Source organism: Ixodes scapularis, unplaced genomic scaffold (assembly GCF_016920785.2).
Source record: "Ixodes scapularis isolate PalLabHiFi unplaced genomic scaffold, ASM1692078v2 ptg002850l_1__unscaffolded, whole genome shotgun sequence".
NCBI lineage: Eukaryota > Metazoa > Arthropoda > Arachnida > Ixodida > Ixodidae > Ixodes > Ixodes scapularis.
This window is the reverse complement of record NW_024610273.1, coordinates 297,375-308,857: the sequence shown is the minus strand read 5'-3', so window position 1 is coordinate 308,857 and position 11,483 is coordinate 297,375. Positions and strand designations below refer to the sequence as shown.

Below are 11,483 nucleotides of genomic sequence, written 5' to 3'. Positions count from 1 at the left end.
TTTGAAATGTTTTATAGGTTACTTATATAACATATGTTAAGAAACTTGATATCTTAAAAAAAAGCTCAAGGCTAGTTATTTCGATTCAATATATATTCAATATTATATGTGTAATAAATATGCTCTACGTGTATCGTAATTCAACAATGTTTAAAAAAATCTTGGGAATTCTAAATCGGTTTTCTAAAACAGATACTCCACTTTTATTTTCCCTCATTTTTATTAGTAGTAAGTTATTATAGTGTTTTATTAGAAAATATAAGTAGAACGTGCAATATATTGTTTGTATGTCCGCAATTAAAGCTTGAGTCTCGTAAGTTCTGCGTTGTTAATGCTGGTCAATATTGTGACATGGGTATGCAGGAATAACGACATAATATTATTATATACCAGAAAAATTAATCATTAATAGAACTAGAATGATGCGTTCTGAGTAATGACATTTGTTTTATGGGGTTGTTACAATACTGCACTGAGTCACGCAATGTAAAAATACAAAAAATATAACAAAATCCTCGACAAATAAAAGTACATATCAAAGGGTAAAATTAATCATAATTCTTCAGGAACCAGTGACAATAAAACAAAACTATAATAGCTAACACAAATATTTTCGTGTTAGCTAAAGGTTCCAAAGCTGACGAATTACTAAGTGATTGTTTGCGCTTTGGGGATTGCCGTTTAGACGATCAAGATATTATAATTTATACGATCAACATATTTCATGTTGGCATGTACATTTAGTTACCAAGCTCGATGTTAAAACTTTTGCTTCACTTATTACCACAGAAGGGGAGCAATATTACTTCTTTCGTGTATAAAACATAACTCACATATGGTTACCAAATATTTTTATGCACCAATAAACATAAAATACTCAAAATTAAAAAAAAGACTACCAAAACGTAAACTGCAGTCAAGTTGAAAAAGTCACCGGTTCGAAGAGATCATGACAGGCACTTCTGCGTGTTATTTGACAAAAAGCCCTGTTAAAATTGTCCTGTGCAAGATCAGGCCGATGAATTTGCATCAAGTGAATTGAAAAGCTTGACAGATCGCAGAAATACTGCAGAATTATACAACTGTGTCAAAATGTTTTCGAAGTACACACTGTGGTTGCATTGACAAAAAATGAAAGCCGTTTACAATTCCCTGTGACGGCAGACTAGAGCGCAGCTCTTGAGGAGGAGGATGGAAGCGCACTGAGGGATAGGTGACCCCTTAAAGGGATACTGACAGGGCATTTATGCTCGTCGAGGTTTTTAGTTGTACGTGACATATGAGAGCTCAACTACCCAGAACAGAATTTGCGGCTCGAAATTCGGTTTCTTTCCGCCCGAAAACCGCCGATCAAGAACTGGCCGGTTCGAGTCTCGCTCACTCTCTTTTCCGCGGTCACGGGCCGTTTTCTAAGGTATCGATGCGACCACCAAATTTAATCGAAGTCGTAGGTCACTGAAGGCACACACTCAATATTAAAAACAGAAAAAAATATGAAACCCATTTTTTGTGGCTTCTAAGAAGCTGCAAATACGTTGATTGAAAAAAAAAGTTCCACAGACAACCGGAAGCATTCTGTGCGTTCGTCGTTTCGCGTATCGTGGGACTCGCGGGGACGGCGATAGCAGCGGACGACGGGCGTGGGACCTCTATTTCAGAACTGTCGTTCGCGGTACCGGCGAATTCTGTCTACCGTTAAAAAAGAAATTTGGGACTGATCAAAAGAATTGGTATTCATCCCGTACGACACGCCCGACCACCAAGCCGATTTGCACGAAGACGTCGCCGAGCCGTCGCTCCCTTCTCGTGGCTGAAGACATCGCTCGCGCAAACGTCAAGCACGACGTGTCTACTTCGAGTTGAATATGCACGCGTACGATTTCTTTACAAGGTGAGAATGTCGCCAATGTGGGGTGCATCCCGACTTCGACCCGGGAGTGCTTTTGCTAAAAGAAAATCGGCAGCAAACTTTCCAACTTACAGTTTATCGGCTGGATTATTACTAAGGAAAGAGATCCCCTACTTCGACATGCCCCAGTAGCTCAGTGGGAAAGACGGATTCTACTTCCGGTGCTCGTTGGGTGCGGACGGTGGAATCATGAGCTCCGTAGGAGCGTTTCCAACGGCCGGTTTCGGCCGCGGTTTTTCTGCTTATGACGTTCCCCAAGACTACAAGATTCTTCTGCCACCCCTGACTTCAGGTACCGCTTCTTTGAACTCTGTTTTTCTGCACTGTGACGTGTCTGAGCGGCCATATCGACTCGACGATTTTCGTAACGAGATAGCGCGGCTCGCCGTGCTCAAGGACATTGCAGCGTTCGGCGCGTTTCACATGAATCATGTGTGGATGCTTACGTTTCACTCTTCAGCTGCAAAACAGAAGCTCGTGAAGGAAAAGCAACTTAAAATTAAGGGGAAACTTTGCCTCGTCATCGATCCGGACACCAGCGACGTGAGCCTCAAGCTTCACTGGGTGCCGTTTCACGTGCCTGATGAATTCGTCCGGAGGGCTCTCGAACCCTACGGGAAAGTGCTAGAAGTTGCGCGAGACAAAGTGCGCTCAGGTTTTTTTGCGGGGATAGAGACGAAGACAAGGCTCGTTCGCATGACGTTGAAAGATGGTGTGACCAGGGAGAGCCTCCCGCATCAGTTGAAAATGCCCGGAGCGAGCGCGCTGGTTCTGGTGCCGGGTCGAGCGCCGTTGTGCCTCAGATGCAAGAAGACTGGGCACATTCGCAAGGATTGCCGAGCTCCACGCTGCCTGGAGTGTAATCGCTACGGGCACGAAGCCTCCGACTGTGTGCGCACGTATGCGTCAGTCACTAACGCGGAGGTACCGGAAGAAGTTAGCGACCACATCATGGAAGCGGATGAAGCAGAGGCAACCTATGGCACCGACATTGCTAGCACTTCAGCTGACCCACTGCCACTGACAGCGACTGACACAGCAGGGCAATCACCAGTAGAAGCAGCCCAGGGAAGGCAAGACGGCACGGACACCGAGGGCCCAGTCTCAGGAGTGCTCACACCAGGCAACCCCAGCAGCAAGGAACACTCCTCGGGAAATTTGGAGTTGAACGAAGAAACAACTGCACCAGAAAGCACGGCCACCTCAGTGCAAGAAGTCGACACTGCCAGCGCTGTGGAACAATCCCAAGCAGACGCAAGGGACGGCCTCCCCGGACCAGAGCTCTGTGACTGGTATGCCTGCAGTCAAATCCCCGACAAACCATCACGCTGTGAGTTGAAGTGGAAAGACACCGCTTTGCGAAAGAGCAGATTCGACCCAAAGCCCAGAAACACCCCGGACGACCGCACGCGAGGTCACTCGAAACAGTAAGCCTTTCTCCTTTATTCTTTCACCTCGCCGTAGATTTAAATGCGAGGGCCGCTCAAAGTAGCCACATTCAATTGTGTCAGCTTGATAGCACGGAAACGCAAACAGTGGCTCCTAAACTTACTATTGAAGGAACGGGTTGACATAGCGTTTTTACAAGAGACTAAGCTATCAGGCGAAAAGCACAATGAAGATATGCTATCTTTTTTTGAGCGACACTTTCTTTTTGTTTATTCGAAAGCCGTCGGATACAGTGCTGGCACAGCGTTCCTTCTTCGAAAAGATAAGGGTTTCCAAATCGCTCCGGAATGGGAAACCGACCAAAGCGGCCGTATTTGCTCCATCGACATTATACATGACGATGCGCTTGTAAAACTAGTGGCAGTGCACGCGCCAAATGAAGCTGCGGACCGCAAGGACTTTTTCAAGAACTTGCGGCAATATTTAGATACGCCATGTGCCACCATTCTGGCAGGCGACTTTAACTGTGTGCTGAGTGGTAAAGACTCTTCAAATGGCCTTCTGTCGGACTCCAGCCGTGTGGAGCTGCGTAAGCTGTTGCGTGATTACGATTTGCACGACGCAACAGAGTCCATTTCGGCAGCTGTGCCGGGCTTCACACATTGGCAGGCGAGCTCGCACGCAAGGATCGACCGGGTCTACGTGTCCAGCGAACTGGAAGCCTCATTAGACGGTTATGAAGCGCTGCCCGTTGCCTTCTCAGATCACGCGCTCGTAATCGTGCGTCTGGGAAAACACACCAAATCGCGGCGGTATAGGTCCGACTGGAAAAACTGGAAAATGAACGACAGCTTGACAGAGGATGAAGAGCTGAACAATAAAATTAAGGATCTCATTACGCAAGCAGCTGGATTACAACATGTGGACGCTGCTAGTTGGGAACAGATGAAAATAAGCCTAAAAATGGAGATTATACAACACAGCCAAATGAAGGCGCGTGAACGAAAAAAAGATCGACGTTCACTTACAAGATGCCTTAAGCGTTTAATTGAAGAAGAAAACGTGTCCCCTGGACTCTTTACGGACGACATCCGTAACTGCAAAGAGCGCCTGCTGGCCATCATGGAAAAGGACTATGAGGGAGCAATGATTCGGTCGAGAGTTCTCGCCGTGGAGAAAGATGAAGTGCCTGGAAAGATTTTTAAAACGAAAGAACGGCAGCGTGCTCAATTTAATAAGATCTCGCAGCTTCAAGTAGGCCCGGAGACTGTCTCGGAGCAGGCCGCCATAGAACAAGCGCTTCACATGGCTTTTGAAAAGCTGCTGGGAGTAGACAGTTTTCAAGATGGTGAACTTTTGCAAAGCTTCTTGGAACAGATGCCTTCCATCCCGGCGGACGTTAGGGAAGCCATAAATGAAGACATCACCGAAGCAGAGGTTGCCAGCACGATAAAAGAGCTGTCTCCTCGGAAATCTCCTGGCGTGGATGGCCTTGGAGCGGCGCTCTACAAGAAGTTTGCAGATCTATTGGTCCCTCTTCTCTGCAGGGTTTTCTCCGACATCCTTGCACGAGATCTTCTCCCTCCATCCATGCGGCAGGCGATGGTAGTCCTCATTCCCAAGAAGCGCTCTCCTCACAGCTGTCCGAGCGTTGAAGACTTCCGGCCAATAAGCATCCTCACGACGGACTATAAAATTCTAGCAAAGATCTTAGCGAAGAGGCTTGACCGGGGCATTCGTTGTGTGGTTGGGGACCACCAAGCTTATGGCATTCGTGGTAGAAGCATCCAGGACAATCTGCACATGATGAGAGTCATGTGCGAAGACGCATTAGTGGAGGGCAGCCCCCTGGCCGCGCTCCAAGTGGATCTCAGCAAGGCCTTTGATCGTGTCTCTCACTGGTTCCTCTTCCGGCTGCTGGACCATTGTGGCATAGGCGAGACGCTCGGCAGATACGTCAGGATCTGTTACAAGGATATATCGACCAACATCAAGGTCAATGGAGGCCTCACCAAACCTATCCCCGTCCGCTCATCGGTTCGTCAGGGCTGCCCTATGTCGCCGGTGTTGTTCTCACTCTATCTTGAACCCCTGTGCCGGCGCATCATCAATGACAGTGCCATCAGAGGATTCAACTGGGCGCCAAGTCTACTAAAGGTACTTGCATACGCAGACGACTTAACTCTGTTGTGCTCCTCACGCAGTGAGGTGGAACTAGCGCTGAAGCACGTTTCGGACTTCTGCAGTGTGTCCGGTGCTCGACTGAACGAAAAGAAATCGACCGGTGCGTGGTTGGGAGCCTGGGACGCTCGCCCTGAGAGCTTTCTGGGCATCTCATGGAGTTGCGCAGTGACAAACTATTTAGGCATAAGCTTGGCCCCCGAGTGCCTCAGGACTGGGGACTCGGGTATCCATATGAAAAGTTTGCATGCCAAAGCACAGGACTGGTATGGGAGATATTTGTCTTTCTTTAACCGTAGTAGGGTCTGCAATTCGGTATTTTTTCCTACCGTGTGGTACGCGGCACAAGCGATGCCGTGTAAGCTTATTGATGTTCAGAAAGTGAACCGGTTCTGCGCTGTGTATATATGGGACTCTAAGTTCGAGCGCATGCGGCGCAGCAATTTGTTCCTTTGCCGGGAGAAAGGTGGTCTCGGTCTAGTGAATGTTGAACTGAAGCTCCAAGTGCAGAGATTTATCTTTTTTCGCAGCCAACGTAACGAGCATTTGCGGAAAGCCATTCAAAAGCATGGCGGAAAATGCACAGCTCAGTGGATGCCGGTACCTAATGAATGGTCCGAGGGAGTTTGCACGCTCAAATTCTACAAAGAAATTGGGCGCGCATTGAAAACCTTTCACGCGATGTTTTCGAACGAATACCTTGCAAAGGTGAAATATCGCAGATTGTACTGGGATGCCCTGGAGCTGCTAACCCCCGCGCCCATGTACCGAGCGAACCTTCGCGACACATCGTCCAGTGTTTTTAAAAGGCTTTCGTTCTACCCCGTTAAGACCGGCACAAAGGACTTTTTCTTTAAGTTTCATACCGAGGTTTTACCCGTCAAAAACTGGCTGGACAAGAAGGGCTTCTTTGTGCCATGGTCAACGAATTGTGCGCTATGCCCCTACGAGGAAGACCTGAGACATGTGTTCTTTGATTGCACCAATGCTCAATTGTTCTGGGCCCAGCTTAGGCAAACGCTTCAGGTGCAGCTCTACCCAGAATGGGAAAGCTGTAAATTTTTGGAGTTTGGCAACGGCACAAACAGAAGCTGTCTCGAGACGCTAGCCCTTCTGGGTCTCCATGCTATCTGGCGCTCAAGGACAGATCACCTCCTGGTTGCAGTAGGTGGAAAACCTGCTTGGCGCCATTTTGTTAATGACTTCCAGTATGTTTCTTCAGTCCTCAGGGCGAGGGAGTGGACAGGATATGACGACTGGAAGGCGTTCCAAAAGCGTTTGTCTTGGCCGAGTTTTTGAGACTTTTTATGGTGCCCACCGGGGTCGCTTCTGTATGTGGATCGATGTAACCGGTTCGTGGTCCCGATACTCTCCGAGGACAGATTGAGTGTCAAGTGTGCTCTGCCTCCGCCACATGAGTTGTGGTTTTTAACATGTACATAGCATCACAAAGTTTTAAATAAAAAAAAAAAAAAAAAAAAAAAAAAAGCTCAGTGGGAAAGACGTCCGCTTCACACGCCGTAGGATCGGGTTGGATCCCCCGTGGAACTTTTTTTTTTTCATATGTTTTTCGATGTCTACATTTCTTCTTTTTTCTTACAATTATCACAGAAGAAGAAAAAAATATATAAGAAACAAATGTTGTGGACGACACGTCGCTGAAACAAATGGTATGGGATTTCCTTTTTGACACCTGCGAACTCAATGTAATCACTTTCCACAAAATGCAAGGAGCATATAAATCAGGTAGCGTCCGCTTTCCGAGGTGCCCGTGAATGGTCTACAGGAATTGCAGACAGCCATTGGTCCCTATCCCGTTGATCTTTCGGAAACTCTGTCGCACAATGCCACTTCTGTTTCGGACGCAGGACATGTGAGCCAGCTCTTCACGCAACATCTTGGGTGTATTCTTTTCGGAGCCGATCAAAATTCACCACGGGCACTCACTACTCATCTCCAATACCTCAATATACAAAACAACTCATCTTGGAGTACAGAACAACGAGCGGAACATACATAACTGCAAAAGAATCCCACGGCGAACAGTTCCCGTACGCCGGATGTCGTCTGCTACCGGGAAAGAAAAAAAAAAAAAAAAAAAAAAAAACATGGTCGGGTGTGTCCACGTGACTTCCGCCACTCGCTCTCTTCTCTCCACTTCTCCGACCTCCGTCGGGTTTCGGTTTCGAGCAGTTGCGTCTTTTGGCTTTATTAAAAGAAATACGGTACTCTGTTGCAAAATATTAATTGGGTAGTCCTCCGACACCATATTGAAGCGCCTGGCAAAAAATAAAAAAAAAACATTTTGGGGGGTGTCAGTGTCCCTTTAAGGCCACGTGACCTCAGGGGGTCGTGTGACGTCAGGGGGGTCACGTGACCTCAGGAAGGGGCACATGACCTCGGGCGGTCGCGTGACCTCGGGGGGGGGGGGGGGGGGGGGGGGGGGTTAACGTGACCTCCGGGTGTCACGTGACCTCAGTGGGGCACGTGACCCCGGGGGGTCGCGTGATCTTGAGAGGGGTCACGTGGTCTGGGGGGTCACCTGACCTCGCGGTTACGGGGACGGCGACGCCGACGCCGTTCAAGCCGGAAACGGGCCCCTAACAGCTGCGCTCTAAAAACATGTCTTACTGTCCGCGTTAAAGTTCTCAGTGCGGTAAGTTCGTGTTCAAGTGCGTTTTTGATATACCACACATGGCGCAGCACGTAAAAGGTACATAATACGGAACTGGCGGTCAGGGATGGTAGTACTGACATTACTCTAATGGAAGTAGAGTAATTAAATTAGTAATGAGTAATGTAATTAATTACTTCTCTAGCCTAGTAATTTAGTTATGTGATGAATTACTTCCAGGCAGTAATTTGAGGAAATTGCTCATTAATTTTGAGATTGCATTGTCCTAAATTAGAAAGTTGTTTGGAAGCTTTCAAAAAGGAGAAAATTATTTTCCATTGTGAACTGTTGTGAAAGAGTATCGGAGGAAATGAACGACGGCCACCTGGAGCGCAAAACCTCATACGAAGAGCTGGACAGACGTAGAAAGGGGGGCTGGCAAGCCGAAGGAGAAAAGCTTACGTGTAGACATCGCTGGAAGGCAATGGCTTACGAACTTTAGGCATGACAGATTCACGGCGCCGCGTCATGAGGACGATACTATACTTCGTTCATCCCTAAGCCGACAGTGCGGTGGCAGCTACAAGATAACCAGGACCAATCAAGCACCTTCCTTTGACCGCTTGACCCGTCCCTTTCTCTGCGCGTGGGCATGAACGACAGCTTGGTTACGTGGCGGACGATAGACGTGTGACTGCTCCAACAAACACGTAGTTTCCACCGTTCATCCCTAAGCTGACAGTGCATCATCTTAGGGATGAACGGCGCATAGGCTAGAAGACGACCGGCACATCACTAGTGAGTTAAACACACGACCAACTCTATAAAGGGACGACCAGGTCCGCTCTCCCCTCTCTACGGGAGCGCGTGTATCGGAAAATACCACGTGACGACGGCTGGGGACAGCGAAATCCGCCAGGCGCCGCCGCGTATCATCTCCAAATGCGCTCGCGGTCATACGCGACGGGCGGCGGTTGTGTTGATAAAACCCACGAGTTTGATTGTAACCTTTTCTGTCGACAACCGCATAGCTTTCTTGACATGTTCTGTAAACAGAGTAAAGCGACAGCGCTTTCTATTGCCGGTCTATTAGTTAAGTTATTAATTTTTCCCCCTTTGAGAAGAGCTAAGTTATGTGAAGCCAACGTAGACCAATGGGAGTGTTTGCTTATCAGTATAGCTTCGAGTCCTATAGCGTACAGTGTTTTTTCTCACTTAGTACGACCGGCTTCAGTTTGATACCTTTTGTAAGGAATGAACACCCAGAAATACTCCAAATTTCAATAAAAAGATATTAGTTTCGGTTTTAGGGTATGGCTCTTCTTCACTAAAAATTTTTTTGCCAGACCAGTAATGAACATACTATTGTATACATGACGAAAACGTATACTCAATCTCTTGAAATAATGCTGTAGGAAAGGCGAAAGCGTAAAAATGTTTAAAATATACCATTAAAATAGGCATACTCATAACAATGGTTAAAATAGGAGAGACAGAGACGAGCTGTATATTTACAATTATTCTTTCATTTTCACTTGGACACATACAACTAACTTCTTTATTAGTGACGCACTAAATTGAAAACAGTAACGAATACAGTAAACAGTATCAGATAAACAAACGACGTCTAACATGCTCATAATTAAAATATACACCCTGTCAGGCAAGTTCCGCGTCATCTGAAATTCGCGAGCTCACAACATTAACACGTGAACATCACTCCTTCCGATGAATGACGGCTGATCTGGTACATAGGTGTATCAGCATCACTGCATATTTAACTAAACGCTCAAAATGAGGAAGGTTATATATAGCGTCCAACATTCGCAACTCGGCGTGTAAAGGATGACGCTGTAAACTTATATGTACCGCGACCTATTTTGTGTTATGAACATGAGGAGAACCTATTTTCTCTTTATGCTACATAGTTTGGTGGGTAACTGATTCGCCTTCTGCTTGGCAAGAGATTTTCTTCAGCCAGTCGTTCCGGATCTTCGTCACCGCGAACTCGTGGAAAGCGACCCCCGTCGAAGTCCGCGTGCTCGACTTGCACAGCGGCACACAGCAGAAGACCATCACAGCCCGTCGTTGAGTTCCGCTTTGCCTTTAAAGGAGCTGTGCAACGATTTTAACGTTGAAAGAATTGGCATTTTCTGCTTTTGATATTGTTCACTGTGTCACAAATGGCAGAAAACACACCTCCTTTCATCGCAATGTTGCGATTCCGCCGCGTAATAGCGAGGCAAAACTTGGAATATTTCCCGACCTGCAGCCACGAGCGGCGGCCATGAGAAACAAGCGGCGTAACGTCACTTGGGTCGTTGTAAGAAAGATAGCAAGTTGTGCGAATACCTGCTCGATAAAAGGTAACTCTTTTTACAAATCTTGTCGTTCCAACATATATATAAATGCGTCAACACCCTGGTATCATCCACAAAACTTTTATTATACGGAGTTTTAGTGGCGCCATCTATCCTACGTCCACAAAACCGCGAACAGCCGCCAGAAGCCGGAGGGGGAGGGGGACAGCGCCGGACGGGCAAGGACGGGTGGTCACGCGGTCGGCAGCGGATGAGTTCTCGCTGCTCGCTGATGGCTCTAAAGAGAGAACTTTTCCGGAACTCCGCGCCTACTCTAGTGACGTCACTGTGCACGTGACCCGGAAGACGATGCACGAGTTGAGAGGCGGCGAAAACCTGGATCTTTTTCATTTTTTTAAGTAAAAACTAGGGTATCCAGGCAAAATCTGTTTTCTGTAGTTCACTGCAGAAGTGTCAGGCATCAACTTCCACAATTATTTAAGCAAAGCCCTGAAATTGTTGCACAGCTCCTTTAACGTTGAGCTATTTTACAGCCAGAAAAACTACGCGTCCACGCGTGCACGTGCCAAAAGACAGCTTGTACTAGCCTCCCCAGGCTTCCCGAACGTACTAGGCAGCGGGGAAAGTGGAGATTCTAAGCAGCGCCAGCGGGAGCGGCGGAAACTAGGCGAACTAAAAAAAACTAAACAAGCAAAACAAAAAGCGGCGTGCTGGGGCAGGAGAAGGTGAGCTGGTCGCCCATTATAGAGTTGGTCGTGGTTAAACATAAGTTAAAACTTGAGAGGACAGGACAAACAGAACCCCAGCCTTGCACCTTCGTCACGCAAGGTCGAACCGTAAGCTTCAACCATTGCTAACAACAAACGGCCGGAATAAATAGTTAATTCCAAATGCCTTGTCAAAGCCCCAGAACGTTTCGTGCGTCCACGAGCAAAGCAGGTGCCGCTCGCGGTATGCCTCGCTACCTTCCCTTGGGAAGTTTATTCGGGAATAAGCCTACAAGCAGATATCGCCCCCGTTAGTTGGGAAAGTACACAATTCAGGAAGCTCGCACCATTCCTGAACTGGC

General features: G+C 47.4%; 1 pseudogene; it reads left to right on the top strand.

The window, feature by feature from the left end:
* Positions 1–2,076: 2,076 nt before the first annotated feature.
* On the top strand, positions 2,077–3,412 carry LOC120840420 (annotated as a pseudogene).
* The last annotated feature ends 8,071 nt before the right edge of the window (positions 3,413–11,483 follow it).